This window comes from Dermacentor silvarum, chromosome 10, assembly GCF_013339745.2.
Source record: "Dermacentor silvarum isolate Dsil-2018 chromosome 10, BIME_Dsil_1.4, whole genome shotgun sequence".
In the NCBI taxonomy this organism is placed as follows: Eukaryota; Metazoa; Arthropoda; class Arachnida; order Ixodida; family Ixodidae; genus Dermacentor; species Dermacentor silvarum.
Genome location: NC_051163.1, coordinates 32,246,018 through 32,263,690, shown reverse-complemented (window position 1 = coordinate 32,263,690; position 17,673 = coordinate 32,246,018). Strand labels below are relative to the sequence as shown.

Here is a 17,673-nt window from a genome sequence, read left to right as displayed (position 1 = left end):
TCGGATCGCGCAATCGCGCGGCGCTTTGGCGGACTCGTTCAATCAGTGCTTCGTGTCGGGGCACCGTGTCAAATGAAAGCCACGCACGCAAACCGCGGCTCGCGACGCGGGAGACCGTATTGAGTCTTTCGTCGCGGTCAGTTTCCCAAGTTAACCGCGAGATCGACCCCCCCGTGTACTGTGGCGTTTACTGTCAGCGAGGGGGACTAAACCCGCGCTTCTGTAAGAACGCGAGCTCGCTGACGTGTGGGTCAGTGTAATTCGCTTTTTGCAACCGTGTATACCCATGTAACGTCATAATTAGGTACAGTGTTGACGAGGTAGGAATTCGTGCATGGTCTGCTTGTTCGCTCGTAATGAGGTTGTGCCATTACATTGCACCATGCGGAGTTCGAACGGTTTACTGTTGAACGAAACTCTTAACCACTGATAGAAATAACAAACATTAATTATCATTGCCTTTTATCGGAAAGAAGTGCCTGCATGATGTCATCAATTGCACGTACAATTTCTGCGTAAGAACTTCATTTCGTGGGCTTTTACGCCGTATCGGAGCGCCGATCGATGGCATAGTACTAACCGCTCGTTCCCTTTAACTGTCGGCCTTACCGTATGCGTTCCCTGTAATGGTAATTGTCTTAACGCATGCTTGTTTAACCCAAGCGCTATCGGTACTTAACCAGCCTGTGCGCAGCTATACTGGTGGGGTGATCGCCAGACGTGCTCGAAAGGAGCCCCAGTGGCCGTATTTTGCAACGATTCGTTCCATTTTTGTTTTGTTCATTTTGCCCACCGTCGTTGGCTCGGATGGCGTCTTGCCGCCGTTATCATTGGGATCGGCCAGTCGGAGCGACGGATTATAAAAAAAGATGAATGGGAAATGAAATGGATTGTTAAAAACGTACGAACCGAGGAAGCCTGCTTTGTATCGATCAATTTTAATTTTCATTCTTGTTTTTGTGTCGTTATTCACCAAGTACAAGCGTATAAAAACACATTCGTTGCAGAATTCAAGCAGTAATACAAGAGCGTTCGTTACAGTATACAAAGAATGCAGGATGAAGTGGATCATCACAAAGTACGGACCCAGCTAGGGGCCGCGTTTTGTTAAGATCCAATCCAATCTACATTCTTCTCGTCCTTATTCATTTGCTTAAACGTTGCCATGCCGTCGTTATCGATTTAGATCTGCGATTCGGCGGCACGAAGGATAAGAATTATGAAGAATGGTAAATGAAACATGTTACAAAAATACAAAAAAAAAAAAATCGGCCAATTTGAAATTCTTTATCGAGCCAGAATGGAAGGTCGTACGAGCATGGCGTAAATATTCAAGCCTAATTGGTCACGGGGACGCTTGAATTGTTCGCTGCATGAATAAAGAAATAGTCCATTCGAGTGATGTTGTTTGATCAGCTGGTATTCCACGATTTTTTTTCTTTGACCTTTCGCTGAACTCTCTGCTAGACATTACCGTGCATATACTAGGGCGTATATTTCCGGAGTAATTTTGCGCAGCAGTGCGCAGGAAATGCTTCTCAGTAAAATAATGAGGCGGAACGTAATATGTGTGTGTCTCAGCGCGGATTCAGGAGACTTGTTTCTCGGAAAATGACTCTATATATAAACGCATTATTCGTGGCAAACGGACTTGCATCAAGCCCTGATCTTTTTTTTATCGCAATTACAGCATGCATCTTGAAATAATAATATTTTCTGTGTACTTGTCACAATAAACTAATTGAAGTCACGATGGGAATTTCACTGCATAGCCACATGCTGCCTATAAATGCTATTTTCCAATTGCGGCGATACAATCAGGCAATTATTATGCGTGTGGGTTCGTGCGGACAATTTTATTTTCCATTCGTGGGCGCCGCCATCTTGGGCTGTTACACGAGCAATTTCCTAGTTCTACGAGAAGTGACGTAACATGGCCACGAAACGCTGAATGCATTTGTACGACTAGTATTTTCGTGCTTGCGAATCGACCGTATACTAACGTACACTTCGTTGTTAAAGACAGAATCGTCTTATAGCCAACGCCGTACAGCATTCGCGTGCGTCACGCGCGTGACGTCAGAAGTTGCTCCAGCCGCCAGAAATCACGTTCGCCCGCCCGCGTTCCTTCTGTTCGCGTCGCCGTTCGGGCGTTATACAATCCTCCCAGTTGCGACAGCCGTCCAAAAACGTGCGGGTATACGCGTTGACGTGCGTTGGCAAGCGGCGAGGGTTACCGAAGTGTCTCAATTCGTGTCTTCGTAACTTTTTTTTTTTTTTTGTTTCGTAACTCGCGCACCATATACAGTTTGTACACAGCTAGTCGTGTAACTTCGCTGTCGGGATGCTGTCGAGCGGATGTTTCATAAAAGCGCGTTTCTATATACACTTGGCTGTCACGACGAAAGGTTGTCGTCTCATTTCAGCCGATGTTTGCCTTTTGTAAGGCGCGACCTCGAATGAGTCCGTTACCGAAGGCCTCTCTATATATATATATATCTATATATATATATATATATATATATATATATATATATATATATATATTTGTGTTGAGTTTTGTTGTTGCTTTCAAAATAGACATTCTGTCGAGGTGCGGCAGAACACGTGGGTCTTTTTTTATCTACTAATAATTATTATTTTTCGCATGAAACTATAGGGCTCGTATTTAGTTGAAAGCATGGGCCGTGTCCGCTTCGCGTATGGGTACGTGCATTTGTTGTTCAGAGAAACGCTATTGTTTGACGTCACTTCAGCCAATCGGAAATGAGAACCGGAAAAGATGGCTCCTCCGTTGGCCGCCGCTAATCGGCCTCCGCGTGACGCCGACTCAGCGGGCGCCATCACGGAAGGATTAGTAACACACAATGGGCGGGCTTTCGCTCCCTTCAATGTCACGCGCAACACAGGAAGGGCTTGTTACGGATAGGAGCGTATACGTTCTATACAGTTCGAACCCGGTGAGCAATCACATTGCGGCTTTTTTTTGTTTTTTTGTTTTGTTATTACGCGTGGTTTGGTCCTGGTGAATTTTATCGCCTTACGTCGTCACGGGATAATATAGAGCACGGAAATGTTTATGACCCCCACAACGATTTCATTTTGTCGCGTAGTCTCCGGCGCATGTGTAAATAGTAATTTTTTTTATATATATGTTGTGCTTGCTGCTTAATTTTATAGATGATGTTTTATAGACGCAGGCTTTAACTGCAGCGCCCGACTTTTGCCTAGGTTTCTCAGTACAATTCGTTGTCTAAAACGCTCAGCTAAAGCTATCTGCTATCTGTAGCACTCACTCACTCACTCACTCAATCAATCAATCAATCAATCAATCCATTCACCGAGAATAGAGCTCCACCATGCACGTCAGTTGCATAGTGATAGTACCCGTAATGGTCGTGCGGCCTTGGCCTTTAAGCTCTACCTGCGACCTCACTCAGGGAGTCGAAGCCGGTTCGTGCTGAGTGGTGGCGCCTCAGTGCCGACACTCCCCACCCTCCACTTCGCCAAATGATGGAGACGATCCTTGACCCCTCACTCAGCGGAGGCCGCCACCCGGTTTGACCTTTTCATACCCACATGTAAGGGAGCGGGGGGGGGGGGGGGGTGAGGCTGTTTAATATTCAGCGCCGTATATTGTGCGGTCGCGCTACTGCCGCCGCTGTCGTAAGCCAATAGCGCACGTCTCTGTACGGCGGATCCCTGGCTCCCTAAGCACGCTCCGTGCTCTTGCGTCAGCGTGGTCCCACCACATCACGCTCCTTAATCAAGTCCCTGTTCTCTGCCTTTTGGCATGTGACGCGCTTCGAGGCCGCGATTGACCATAGCCCCCATAGCTCGTGCTTACAGGCGTCGTCCGGAACGACGCGAAAGTCTATTGGTCCATCCGCAGCAACAGTGAAAGCTTATCCGATTAATACACACGTAGTAACTAAGCGGTGAGCGGAAGGACAGGCGCATCTGAGAGAGAGAGAGAGAGAGAGAGAGAGAGGCCATTATGCAGGAATGCCCGTCGGCTTTCTGTTGAGTTGAAAGCGGTACGTTATTGCCTTCCTCAGCTATAGGATAGCCGTATCATTACCTATGCTAGCCGCCATGCTAACCTTACTACATTTCGTTAATGGACCTACTGGAACGAAATGTTGAGCCGCATAACAAGCCTGCTTTCAGATAGTGTAGGTATGTAGAGCTGCCTCCGTGCGAAATGTCATGTTTGAAAACTCGTTATGCATGGGTTCAAATCTAGGAACTTGATATTTAACAATTTTTTAACAATGAGCTATAGCTGAGCGTGCCCGCGCGTGCACTATCTTGGAGGTAATCTCCGGCGGCGGCACTGGTGAGGCGAGCCGAGATGGCTAGTGGCTTCGTGTGCGCTGTGTTCTCGCGCGCCTCGTGCTGGAGTTCGCGTAATTTAAAGTTTTGGAGACGCGTTGAAGCCAGAGGCAGCAGGAAGAGGAATTCGCTTGCCGCTGCAGCCGTGCTCTTCGTCACGTCAGCGCTGGGATAGCGATGTGTCTGCGGTCATCGAGTGAGACCTGTTCATTATTCCCTGTGCGCGCGTGACACCATGCTTTTCGAGTTAATTAGCAAGCGAATGCTAACTGCAATTTATATGGCCGATAAACCTACGAACCTTCTTACTTCGTACAGTTGTCTAACACTTAGCTAACGCTATCAAGCCGTCACCTTCCGGGCGGAACCGCAACTTTTTTCTTAGTACAACAGTATACAGAAATTGATTAACTAGGAAATGGGGGCCGATCCTGCTCTTTCGTTCACTTGCTGGTGCTTCCGTCCGTCACGCAGAAAGCAGGACTTCTGTTACTGCGCAAACGTCGTCTGCTCGAGTCATAGCAGACGGCACTGCTCAGACGCGGAGGAACACATCATGGTAGGGACAACACTCGCGCTGTCGCGATCGCGCAATCTCATTGGCTAACTTCAGCTACGGCTTCCGCTCCAGTGGAGCCGGTTATTGCGAAAAAAGGGTATAAGCAGGTCATCGCGCTAACAGCGCTACTCTAGAGGACCATTATATCGCTACGTGTCTATAGCGCCGGTCCGCTATGAGGCATACGTTATGGCCACATCACTCACGCCTCCCAAGGACGGCTCCCTCGGGGTAATGGAAGCCAATCTCGAAGGCCATGCTTTCACCGTACTGCAGTTGGTCGAGAGCATAGCTTTCGTGGAAACGTTATTAGGGCGCCGCGATCGTTCGGCTACCATTGGAATGACGAGTAGCACATTGATACATCTAACATTCGTGCTTGTGACTTGAGACGTTATTATGGCGTTATCAATTTCACTTTTTATCTTTATAGACTCCCAAGAAATCATGTTTTTTTATTTATCTCGTTGCGTATAAGGGCAATATGTTTCTATGCCCATGCATTATCGTTGGGAAGTGTTGCAATTTGTAACGCAAAGCATTTTGTTGGAAATCATCAATTTACGAGGTCACAGAGCCGTTTCAAGCCAGAACGACGGTAGTTTAGGCAAATCAATGGGGACTCCATCGTCCCCATACTGGCTCAACCGCCGTATTCGCAGCTCCAGTAGACGCTAGAACCAGATTTGCCTCGTAGAGTTTGTAGGAAACTCTGTGGTCGAAGCACGAGCTTCGAGATCGCCGTCTAATCTCTGAGGTAGTGGTCAGGAAAAGACCGGTGACGTCATGGCATCCATTTTATTTCTGACCCACCCGCCGTGGTGGTGTCAGATGTCGTCCAAATGTCGTCCCGCGCGCCCCATGCATGCAACGTTGTCCGTGCGCTACTACTACTACTACTACCACCTCCCGACTCTCCTCCGATGCCACTTCCAGCTTTGTCGATTGGATGTACGCGTATACGTGACACGAAATTCCTGTCACGGCTCGTTTCTCGTCCCGTCCCTCAGCCGCGCGCTATCACGTGCTCTTCTTGTTTTGCCCATCCGCACGCGTCCTTGTCACGCTTATTGTTCCTCCGTTTACCCCCTTTCTTGTTGCTTTCTTGCGGAAGGGGGGGGGGGAAAGAAAGGAAAAGCGAGTTGTGGTTGGTCCGTGCGAAAGCGTTATGCGCCTCTCTGCGCCCATCTTAAGTGCACCGTTTGGTTGCGCTCGTCCGATGGCCTCTACGTAGGCCTGTCCTTTGTTGCCTTGGCCTTATAACGGATCGACCATGACGTCGCCTCTTGCATTATGGATGATGACCGATTCTTTCTTTCTTGCCATGCTAGCCTTCTTTCTGAATTCGTAGTCTAGCCAACGATGCATAAACACGTCCCTGTTTCCCTAACTCCCCCCGTGGTTGTTGTCTTCCATATCGAGGAGGACTTGCCGCGTCCTTTCGAGGAAACGACGTTAAAAGGAAACAATGTGTTTTTTTATTCGACGTATATCGCGCGGGCGGTGATGTAGTTGACGAACATGCACAGCTCCGTACGATCGATGGGTTTCTGCGTTCTCTCTATTTTTTTTTTTTTGTTTTTGTTTATACGCTCGCGTCGTATTAGTGCTTGTTTACTTATTCCTTATAGCGTGATGTTGTCTCACGGCGGTGCGACGGGCAGAGTGGAAGGGGCGCTCCTCCGGGGCTGGTCAGCTGATAGTGACAGCTGTATTGACCTGTGATGGTTGGTTGGTTGCTGTAGAGAGAGAATAGCAGGGCAGCGCGCGCGCGCGAGGAGCGAGATTGCGCAACCGCGTTCCGGCTGCGAGTATATCTCTATGAAAGCGCGTTCGTCAGACCTACAGCTTTGCAGAAAGCGGGAGCGCTGACCTGCCGTTGAAAGAGCGTTGACGGCATGCCAACGAAACCACCTGCGAATATTTTAGCGTATATATATATATATATATATATATATATATATATATATAGTAACTCCCAGGTATAGTTCTCATTCTAGTAGATAAATATAAATATCCCAGAAAGTGGATGGGAAAACGGCACTGAGGTAGCTCATTTGTTAAGAGCATCGCACGCGTAATGCGAAGACGTGCCCCACCTGCGGCCAGTTTTTGTTGTTTTTTTTCATCCAATTTCATTTCCATTTATTTATAATTTCTTTAATTCATTTAAGAACTACAACTTATTTCCCCTATGCTGTCTGTCCTTGGTGTCTTTGTTGGCTTCTTATGATGTGCCTAATAAAAATTGGCCCCCTCGGTTTCCTTTCTTCTTGTTCCTATATATGTACATACTGCGAGACAGCTGTTCCACCTCATTCAACCAATATTATCGCCTATATATATATTTGCGACCATAATGCCCTCTTACCTTGCTCTGGTATTGCGTTGCGTAGAGGAAAGAAGAAGCGTTATACTCTATCGTGCGTGTTGTCGCACGCGCACAGATGACGCCGTTGTCGCGTCACGCGTGACGCAGTATAGGAGCTCAACTTTAGCCTCTATCTCGCTCGGAGTTCAGAGAGCCGTAGCTCGGCAGTAAGCACGTTTGTCCGTATACGTAATCCACCAAACTCAAGCCTGCAGTGCTCAAGAGGCGTTACAAGGCTTGCAGGTGTGCAACTTGTTGGCTTGAGAAATTTCATTCTCAAGCATGGCTGTGTCTGCAGCTTGAGCGTTATATATAGCACGTGCACGAAGCAGGAGGAGTTAGGTTTGCTGCCGCGTTGGAATAAAGAGGTTCTGCGATTACTTAGTGGCAGATATAGGATTGTTTGCCGTAGTTTACTTAAAATGCGTCAAATAGAAGCATGCACCGCGCTTCTAGACATTCAAATTGTGATGTCCTAAATAATCGTACTTATGTAATTAAACACGGTACTATATAGCCAGCGACGCATACTACGTGTGCTATTTGACTCTATTGCTCTGGCTGCATAGCCACTGAAAGTTGTCCACGAGTTTTGGTATAATTGCGAGAAACTGCGAAACACGGGGTCACAGTATGTTGGCGCGAGCTATACGGTGTTTGCGTCCTAAAAGATGTAAAAAGAGTTACGCGTTTTAACTTCCCAAGGCTATATACACAGTGGACTATGGGGACACCTATATATCCGGAATAATGCCGACCACCTTGAGTTCTTTCGCCGTTCCGGTCTATACGGTTGAGCTATAGTAAACACCCATACGCGCTATATTTTAGAACACTCCAATAAAGCCTTTATTGCCGACAGATATGGCCTTTCTTGGCCTGGTGCATGCGTGGATTGTAATAACGGCAACGTTCCTCCGTGTAATAGGCTTTGCGTGGCGGCTTCTGTGTTGGAGAAGCTTGCACGGTCGGACGTAATTCGGTGGCCTCGCGGTACATGCGAGCGGGTCATCAGCTATGCATGCGGCCCGGTCCGCCCGTTCATTTGCGAATGAAATGGTGCGCGGTTAATTTTTCGCGCCTTTTTTTCGCCGCGCCGCCCTCGCTGTATATGTAGCGTGTGGTATGCATTATGAACACGTACATGGGGGCGCGTGTAACGCCTCCCTCGAGATCTTCCGCGCGCCTTCGTATAAGTGCGCATAATTCTTTCAAGAGCGAATAAAAGGAGAGAGAAAAGGAGAGAGAGAGAAAGAAAGGAACAACAAAAAGAAAGCAAGAAAAAATAACCAGAAAGAAAGAAATAAACTGTCCGCGGCACGCCCATTTGTCAGCCGCACGACCGCGGTGTGGCACGCCGCTGTTGACGTGCTGCGTCGCGCGCCATGGGACATTTATATACACGACGTGTCGTTAGTACCGTGCAGTGCAGTTCCATCCGGAGGTCGAGTGTCAACCGGTACGTTCGAACGTGCGCGTACAGCGCGGATATGTTTATCTCAGAAGCGTGAGGACAGTCTTGTTCGAAGGACACCTGCATTTATGTGACATCTTGTATAAAGCGTTTTGGCGTACCTATAGATATTCACCGAGTTTGACGCTCAATACGCTATAACTTTGCATTCAGGGGCGGGAGTGTCGATATAAGGACAAACACTGGCCGCGTGTCAACCCGCTCAGAAACGTATACAGTGCGGCAGCTTTGTTTCCACGATGTCTGTGTGTCAATTGTGTGCAGTGCGGAATGCACGGTTTAGGAGAGCGCGCTGTTTTGTGGCCCTCGTTTCGCCGGCACTCTTATAAGCTGACTTAGGTTTAGGTTAGTACTATAGTTTTAGGTGCATCTTAAAGTACCCCAGACGGTCAAAAAATGAACCCGGAGTGCCCCAATACGGTTTGCGCCTCATGATCATATTGCGGTTTTGTCAAGGACTATGTAGCCGTTCGCAGAGTGGAGTGGATCGCAAAAAGCGCAACGATGTGACAGTCACGTGATGGGGTTGATGAGTCGGGTCTACGCTGCAGGATTATCTCTTCCAGCAGAGGCCGCGCTCGTTAAACTTGTTGAGGTCTCTGCAAACAGTACTGAGGGTTTACTGGCACGGAATTTTATCGGCAGTTTCCCTTTCGCCGCAGTAGTCACCTCTTTCTGAGAAAAAAAACTGTTAAAAAACTGAACGTAACTGTTACTTTCCTCCGTTAACTTGCGGAAAATGTGTATCTCGCGACAACTTTTCTACTTCCTTTTTTTTTTTTTGAACGAGCCTTCTTACTCACCATCGTTTGCAAAAGGCGTCCAAACTATGCTCGCGCTGCGAACTTGGGGCGTCACGACGTTAATTGCCAGCTCGCACCACAGTTTCCTTGCTCTCTACCTTTGCCTTTCAAACGGTTTTAGAACTGTATACGCTTTACAACAACGCAAGTATACAGCGATGGTTTCCGCTTTACAACAACGCACGTACCTTCGATGGTTCCGTTAGGATTCAAGCACCGGACATGGATCGACCCCGAACCGGAATCAACCCTGAATTTCGTCGTTTCGTGGGTTCAGAATCTGGAACACGGAGTGTTCTAAAAGGCTACCTTGGAGTGCTTTAGCATACCGCTATACCCTTCTGCTGTCAGATTCTACGGCAGCTTATAAATACCTATCATGCAGGTGCGTGCGCGAAAAGCTGCACTCATGAGGTGTGAGGATATAAGCGGTAACGGTATGCTAAACTCTCCATACCGTTTAGTTTTATAGTGGCGGTATCCGTGTTTGACCGTCCTTTTTTTTGTTCATCGATACTTCCGTGCCTTTTCCCATCAAATGAATAAATGGAAACTCGAGTCCCGAAGTAAATATACTTTACCAGACTCAGCTGACGTGTAACGTTGCTCTTTAATTTCCCTTTTAATTTATCACCATACTGAAGCGTTCCGTAAACAGTTAATAATTTAGGACGTTTTCCCCACGATTCGTACGGACATTATATACGAAATTTATATGGAATCCCCGTCTGGATACCGTAACGTTATATAGGAAAAATCACGCAGAAACTATTTAGAATTATTGCAATGGCATGCGGAACGTTTTAGTGTACAGGGTGTTTCACGTAACGGGAACCTTACACGTGTCTACCGTGTGAGAAGGGGGGGGGGGGGGGGGCAAGTACGTAGCCCCCTGCCCACCCAATATAGATACACATAAGATACGCCAAGGTGGGCCGGGGGGGGGGGGGGGGGGATTGCCCCTCTGCTCACCCGGTATAGGCACGCCTATGGTTCAAGTTACGTGAAACACCCTGCGTAGACCTTGCCCACACTCAGTTGGGACATCGGGCGCAGCAGAACTCCCTGAGGGCTGCACGAATTTAGTAACCAAGCGCGGCGCGGAATGCCGGCGTCATTAGACGCCGGTGCACTGGGCGTCAACAGCAGCGCGCTCGTGTGTGTGCGCGTGTCTCTCTGTGTGTGTGTGTACGTATAAGGTCACCGCGCCCGTGCGCGCGGTGTTGGTTGCGTACTTTTGGCCGGCCGCATGGCGCCCTGACCGGCGCGCTGTTATAGTAGCCGCCGCCCCCGTTCGTTGTTGTCACTTTGTGGGACGCTCCATGCCACGTATCCGCGTGTCGCTGTTTGCTTCTGCGCCGCTATCTCTCTCTCTCTCTCTCTGCGGCGACAGTGATGAATGTGTAATGGTGTGTACAGCCAGCGCGCGCTCCGTCGAGGAGGCGAGGCCGTCGCGTATACCGTGCTTCTGTCGTGTGTGTTCTCCGAGTCGCGGTGTTCTATGGAGTGCGCGTGCCTCTAGCCCTTCGGGGCGTGAAAACGGTAAACATCGCGAGTGTAGGGACTATTAAGAGAGGCGCCGGTTTTCTTTGCCGTGTAGCTGTGAAGAGAGAAGAAAAGGTAACCGGAAGTCTCAATTCAGCGGTTCCTTCCCGGCTCTCAACTCATTCGCTGCGACAGTACAATACCAGGTGTTCTTTTTTCTTCAGTATCACCCATGGTAGAAGGCACAATTCTAACCCTTAAGCTAAATTACTCGATGAGGCGGGCATTACTTCTACAAAGAAATCGAAATGCTTAATTTAATAATTAACGAAATTACACTAATCAATGTGTTGATTTGCGGCACGTGTTACAATTTACGGATTGTAGCCGGTAAAAGTTTGCAAGGCGTATCCCCTTGGAACGATTGACACCGGTTTCGAGATATTAATTTTCAAAGTGTGCGACGAAATACGTTGGCGTTCCAGTTACTTTTGAGCTTCAATGCATGATACAGCGTTTTCTTTAAAAAATGTAATTACAACAGTCATTTTTACCGCTAGTTTCACGACGCATATCTCGAAACCCGGGCCGCCCTCCGAATTTGTTCCAACTCGATATGCCTTGCCAATGCACTAGCTGGAACTTGTAAATTGCAATACATGCTGTGAAATAATTAGTACACTTTCAGAGGAATTATGGTAATTAGTCAATTACGCACTTGGTTTCTCGTGGAAATAATGTTCGCCTCATAGAGTAATTTATTTAGTTCAAGGGTTATAATTGTGCTAACAGCCACAGGTGATTAAAAAATTTAAAAAAAAATGGTGCATTATATAAACAACAATCAACCTGCATATCCCCTTCAGGCGCCATTAATTCTGTCCGTTGAAAATTTAATTTAATAACATTTCTTGTATCTTACGGATCATGAAAACCGTGTACAGCTTCAGGGCCGCATTAGGAATTTTCGCTTTGTTGAGTGAGTTTTGTCACGTTTAAGGAATGTGGACTCCATGCGAGAACTCTTTAAGGCAATGTCAGATATGAAAATATCGACTGTTTCATGTCTAGCACACCTGGACAGCACCTATCAAGACGCTCGAAGTATAGATGCCTGATGCAAAACAACGTGAAAACGATGAAACGAGAGCGAACGCTATGCGAAGAGAAACTGACACCGATGGCGAACGGCCTGCCGTCTACACTTCCATCTCATTTTACTACAAACACTTTACACTTGTTATTCACACACTTACACAACACACGTCCATTCAGAAGTCTTCCAAGATGTTTGCGACACATCTTAAAAATCATAATTTTAATCAGTGCTTATCTTATTTTTCTTTTTCAATCCGCTATCTTCGCGGGCACAGTCGTGCATGTAGCTCCTGAAGATGATATAGCAGGTTCTCGCGGCAAAACGCAGTCAGCTTGACGACGTTGGACGCGTACGTCGTCGGGGTGACGGTGTTTTGCTGCGAGAGGCTGAGCGCCCAACGTCGTCTTCGTCCGCGGCGGTATTACTTGGCGTGTACTCCGCGATTTGTGCAGTGACATGCCATGGCCCAGAGTTGGCGTGCAAAGCGCGCACAAATTGCAATGCGCGAATGTTTGCGCGATCATTTCAGCGGTATATATCGGGTGTTTCAGTGAACACTTTCGAAAATTTGTAAAGGTTGCCTGTGGCAGATAGCGCAATTATAGTTCATGAGCTAGCCTACTTCGAAGAGGCGGACATTACTTGCAAAAAAAAAAAAATCGAAATGCATAATCGACTGATAACTATTTACAGACAGGCTAGTATTTGTAAATTGCAATATGTGCCATAAGGTAATCAGTTAAAAACTTAATTGTGACTCCATCAGGCTCCTTTACGGCGCGTCCGTATCCCAACAGCTAGTTGCCGCAGGGGCGTAACTTGGATCCCCAGTGGCGGTGCAGGCGGGCAGCTAGCAGAGTTCGTGAAGGCAGTAAAGAACTATAGGAGAAAGCAACGCGATTGAAGCCGAACGAGTCGGCCCAACACGTGATCGCCACGTCACAGCTCGCGGTATAGGTTTTCAGTGCTCCCGCTATGCAGGCCAGATCTGTGTGGCAGGGTAGCCGAGCAACTGGGGATCGATTAAAAAAACTATACCCGGAACCGAGCACTCTCGGCCAATACGCCGAGTCTCAGAGGTCACGTGTTGGGCCGACGCTGCGAGGGAAAAAAAAAAAAAAAAAGCTAAGGGAATAGCTTCGCGGAGAGCTCGCTTGCCAAGGCTGCTTGCGTGACTTTAATGCTCCATCCTAATGACATGACGTAGCTCAGTGACGCTACCACAGAGACACACAGAACACGTTGCAGGCGTCACAGGACACGTCACAGGCATCGCAGAGCACGTCACAGAACACGTCACAGAACACGTACCCCCTGCGACGTGCTACATCATGTCATTAGGTAAGCACCAACTTGCCCAGCAACCTGTCCTTCTGCGCCCTCCTAGTTTATCTCCTTCTTTCGATGACATAGTTTCGTTTTTCTCAACGCGAGGATTTAAGCCTGCAGGGCGAGAAGGTCACCTATAACGACGAAGGCGACGACCATGGCGAAAACGTCACGGCGAGGACGGCGTATAATGGAAGGGACGGACTCTGCAAAACCCCACTTACGAGGGACTTACGAGGGCTATAACTGCCGTCGCAGTTAAAGAAATCAACAAATTCGTCGTTTTGACACTGACTTGAAGCCAACTGTATACTGCGAAACGTTCACGCCCAGCCCACGCCTGATTTCGCTCTCCCCCTGATACGTTCGTCTCTCTCTCTCTCTCTCTCATTTCCCGCGGGTCTTGCGCGTTGAACGTGTTCCCGAGGGGCGCATACGTATACGTGACACCTGGACCGCTGCGTTACAGCTCGTACGGTTAGATCTAGGCACCGGAGGGGTGCATTTAGCGGGAACATCGGGATGAAAGACAAGCCAAAAAGGGTGTCACGTTCAGGGGCGGACTCACTGCTATCTCACTTGACACACTCGAGTATAAAGCTCAACTGCATAGAAGAAAGCAAGGAGGGGGGGTTGCAGAGGGTGTGACGTACCAAGAACGGGGCACAGGTCTTCCCAAGTCATACAGATTGCCGTGGTACGTGTGCATGGTGTCGTGGTGTCTACGTGTGGGTCTCCTCCACGTAACGGCGCTTTCGAGGTGTGGCTTCAGCGTGATGGGTTGAGAAGTGCGGAGACCGATCACGGCGCTCAAGCTTGTGCGCGTGCGTGGTGTCACGTCTTTCTACGTGACGCGCGCCGCGCGCACGCGCAGTCAGTGCCGTCCGTCGCTGTCTCGCGCTTTTTTGCTGACGGTGACGACACGGCGGGACAGAGGCCGCAGCGCTTATATAGTGGGTATACGCCATTGAGTTTCCTGTCAAAACATTAGGATGGATTATTGTCTGCGGTGTTCGTGCGTGTGACTCCAGACGTTCTTTCGGCTTTGTTTATACTGCGGTTTATCCGCGTTTGATTGGCCTCTGTTTTGAAGCAGGTGCTGCGTTTCTGAACGCAGAATGCAATGAGACTCTAAGCACGTGCAGAACTATTGCGAATTGCTGCATTTAATTACGCAAAATCGTGTTTGAAAGTGGCCAATTTGCAAAGTTACGAAGCCGCTTGAAGCCAACTCGCCGTCGTGGCTTATTAGCTATACCGGGTGTTTCAGCGAACACTTCCAAAAATGTTTAAGGGTTGCCTGTGGCAGATAGCACAATTCTAGTTCATGAGCTGGTACACCCGAAGAGGCGTACATTGCTTGCACAAAAAAATTGAAATGCATAACCGACTAATTAACGAAAGTTAAATAATTTTTTAATGTAAGTTACCTCATGTTCCAGATTGCGATTCACGAATTCTAGCCTTGTATAGTTCGCAAGGCGGATCCACTTGAAACGAATTCTCACTTGGAACATATACATGGGCGCGCACTGGCGCACAGAATGCAGTAGACATACAGGAACGTATAACCGGAAGTGTATCGTCGAAAATGTTTGGCCTTGGCTTCGGTGGCCGTTCCTGAAAGATGAGAAACACAAGGACGCTATAGAGGCGCACAAGGCGGATGAAATGGCGGGCCGGTCGGTCCCGTTTTGCGTTACACCCTTATGTCCATGAAAACTCGTTTTCCGCCGGACCTTTATGGTTATGCTGCCCGTAACGAGCGCTGCAAGGGTAGACGTTCCTCTTGTTTCTTATCGCCCCGTGCCTTTGTGCTGCTCTGCCGCCGCCCGTTTGGCTCGTTTTATATAGCACGGTGGAATAAAGCGGGCCGTCGTGGTCCCGGCTTGGGATTAACGTTACACGCTCAAAACCTGATTGAAAGGGCCGAATCGAGATGGTCGGCGTGGGAGCGGGGGAGTTTGTGTAAAACAAAAGATATCCTTCCTACTTTTTATCCGTTTTTATTCGTGGCACGTTTGTTTTCGTTTCGTTTAACGACGTTTCTACAACTACAGCCTATGTAGGGCTTTCCCCAGAGGACCGATCAGAGCTGGAGTCATCGCGTTTCTTTTTTTTTTTTTTTTTCCTTCCAGAGGACAGGGTGGGGGCTACTCTTATTGAATGGTTTGTTGTTTCTATCTCATTTTCTCCCCTTCGTGCTCAGTTATTATGCTTCAATCATCTATGTAGCACGATAATGCAGAGGAGGTTCAAGCTTATTATAAAGGAATCCTTCGACTGCGTAAAACGGAGCTCTACGGGTTTGCAATGCGAGCACTCGGAGCCTTGCATCCATGCATGTGTACGTGTTCTATGGTGTATTCGCACTATCTATCTATCTATCTATCTATCTATCTATCTATCTATCTATCTATCTATCTATCTATCTATCTATCTATCTATCTATCTATCTATCTATCTATCTATCTATCTATCTATCTATCTATCTATCTATCTATCTATCTATCTATCTATCTATCTATCTATCTAATCTATCTCTCTCTCTCTCATTCCGAGCCATCAGCGAAAGATCCCAGCCCAGGCCGTATCCGCATTCATCATCATCATCATCATAAATTTATGTCCACTGCAGGACGAAGGCCTCTCCTTGCGATCTCAAATTACCGCTGTGTTGCGCTAGCTGATTCCAACTTGCGCCTGCAAATTTCCTAACTTCATCACCCCGCCTAGTTTTCTGCTGTCCTCGACTGCGCTTTTCTTGTCTTGGTATCCATTCTGTAACTCTAATGGTCCACCGGTCATCCATCCTACGCATTACATGGCCTGCCCAGCTCCATTTTTTCTCTTAATGCCAACTAGAATATCGGTTATCCCCGTTTGCTCTCTGATCCACACCGCTCTCTTCCCGTCTCTTAACGTTAGGCCTAACATTTTTCGTTCCATGGCTCTTTGTGCGGCCCATAAGTTGTTCTCGAGCTGGTTTGTTTACTTGCAAGTTTCTCCCCATATGTTAGCACCGGTAGAGTGCAATGATTTGTACACGTTTCTTTTTAACGACATGCAGTGGTAAGCTCCCAGTCAGGATTCGGTAATGGCTGCCGTATGCACTCCAACCCAATTTTATTCTTTTGTAAACTTCTTTCTCGTGATCAGCGTACCCCATTAGTAATTGGCCTAGATAAACGCACTCATTTACAGACTCTAGAGGCTGACTGGCGATCCTGAATGCTTGTTCCGTTGACACATTACGTTCTCACTGATGGTCTAGTAACGCCGTCTACGCCACCGATGCTTTGAACGCATTCCTCATCGATACGTCGCGTCGAAACATGCGGTGAAGCGTGCGAAACTCCCGCGGTAGCACCGGGCTCGCCGGCTTTTTGCCTGTCTCGTCTAGGACACATCGTGCCAAAAGAAGACGAGACGTGTGCCAACGAATAACGATGTAGCGTATTGCTTCTTCGCGCATTTTTTTTTTTTTCTTTTCAGCATAACGGCGCGCCATCAAATCCCTTAAGTGGAAACAGGAAAGATGGTTTAGGTGTGTGTGTTTTTGTGTTCGGTTCAACAATATCATAATTGAGTTGATGATTCATCTTAAAAAAAAAGAGAAAATAAAGAAATATAAAGAAAGTGCTAATGGGGTGGGGCCACAACGAAGGAAAACAGTGGGCAGACGCGGCTTTGCATGACTCGCAGCTAAAACTGTCGTTGAAGAACTAACAACTTAGACACATACTTACGCACAAACATTATACACTGATGTTACCGATAACTTCTCCTGGAATGTGCATGTCGGATACGTGATTATAACAACGCCAACCGCATGCTTGGCTACCTGCGTCGCAAATGTTCGGGCGCACCATATTCGCTTAAGACAACTTTGTACGAGACGCTTGTCTGTCCTAAGTTAGAGTACGCGCATGCGCGATTTGGGACCCTTCTGAAGCCATCCTTACTCAAACCGTTGAATCTGTCCAGAACCGAGCCGTTAGTTTCATTCTATCAAATTATACTCTTGTCAGTCTAGTGTCACTTCAGTGAAAATAATCTTGAATCTACCTAACGTTCTCTACTCCGCAGATGTTCGTATCACATCTTTCGTGAAGTTTATCATGATAATCTTGTTATGAAATAGTATTTTTCTATACTCCCTAGTTACATATCATCTTGAGGTGACCACCGTTACAAACTGCGTTTGCGAACTTGTAC

At 47.6% G+C, this 17,673-nt stretch overlaps 1 protein-coding gene and 1 long non-coding RNA gene across 3 annotated transcripts in view; one reads left to right on the top strand and one right to left on the bottom strand.

Moving 5' to 3' along the window:
• LOC125940789 (uncharacterized) overlaps window positions 1–15,406 on the bottom strand; it is a 64,101-nt gene extending 48,695 nt beyond the window's left edge. Inside the window, exon 1 of the long non-coding RNA XR_007463995.1 lies at window positions 14,109–15,406. This is a non-coding gene — a long non-coding RNA (uncharacterized LOC125940789). The remainder of the gene's footprint in view (window positions 1–14,108) is intronic.
• LOC119466043 (neurocalcin homolog) overlaps window positions 1–17,673 on the top strand; it is a 129,530-nt gene that overhangs the window by 59,288 nt on the left and 52,569 nt on the right. The window lies entirely within an intron of this gene.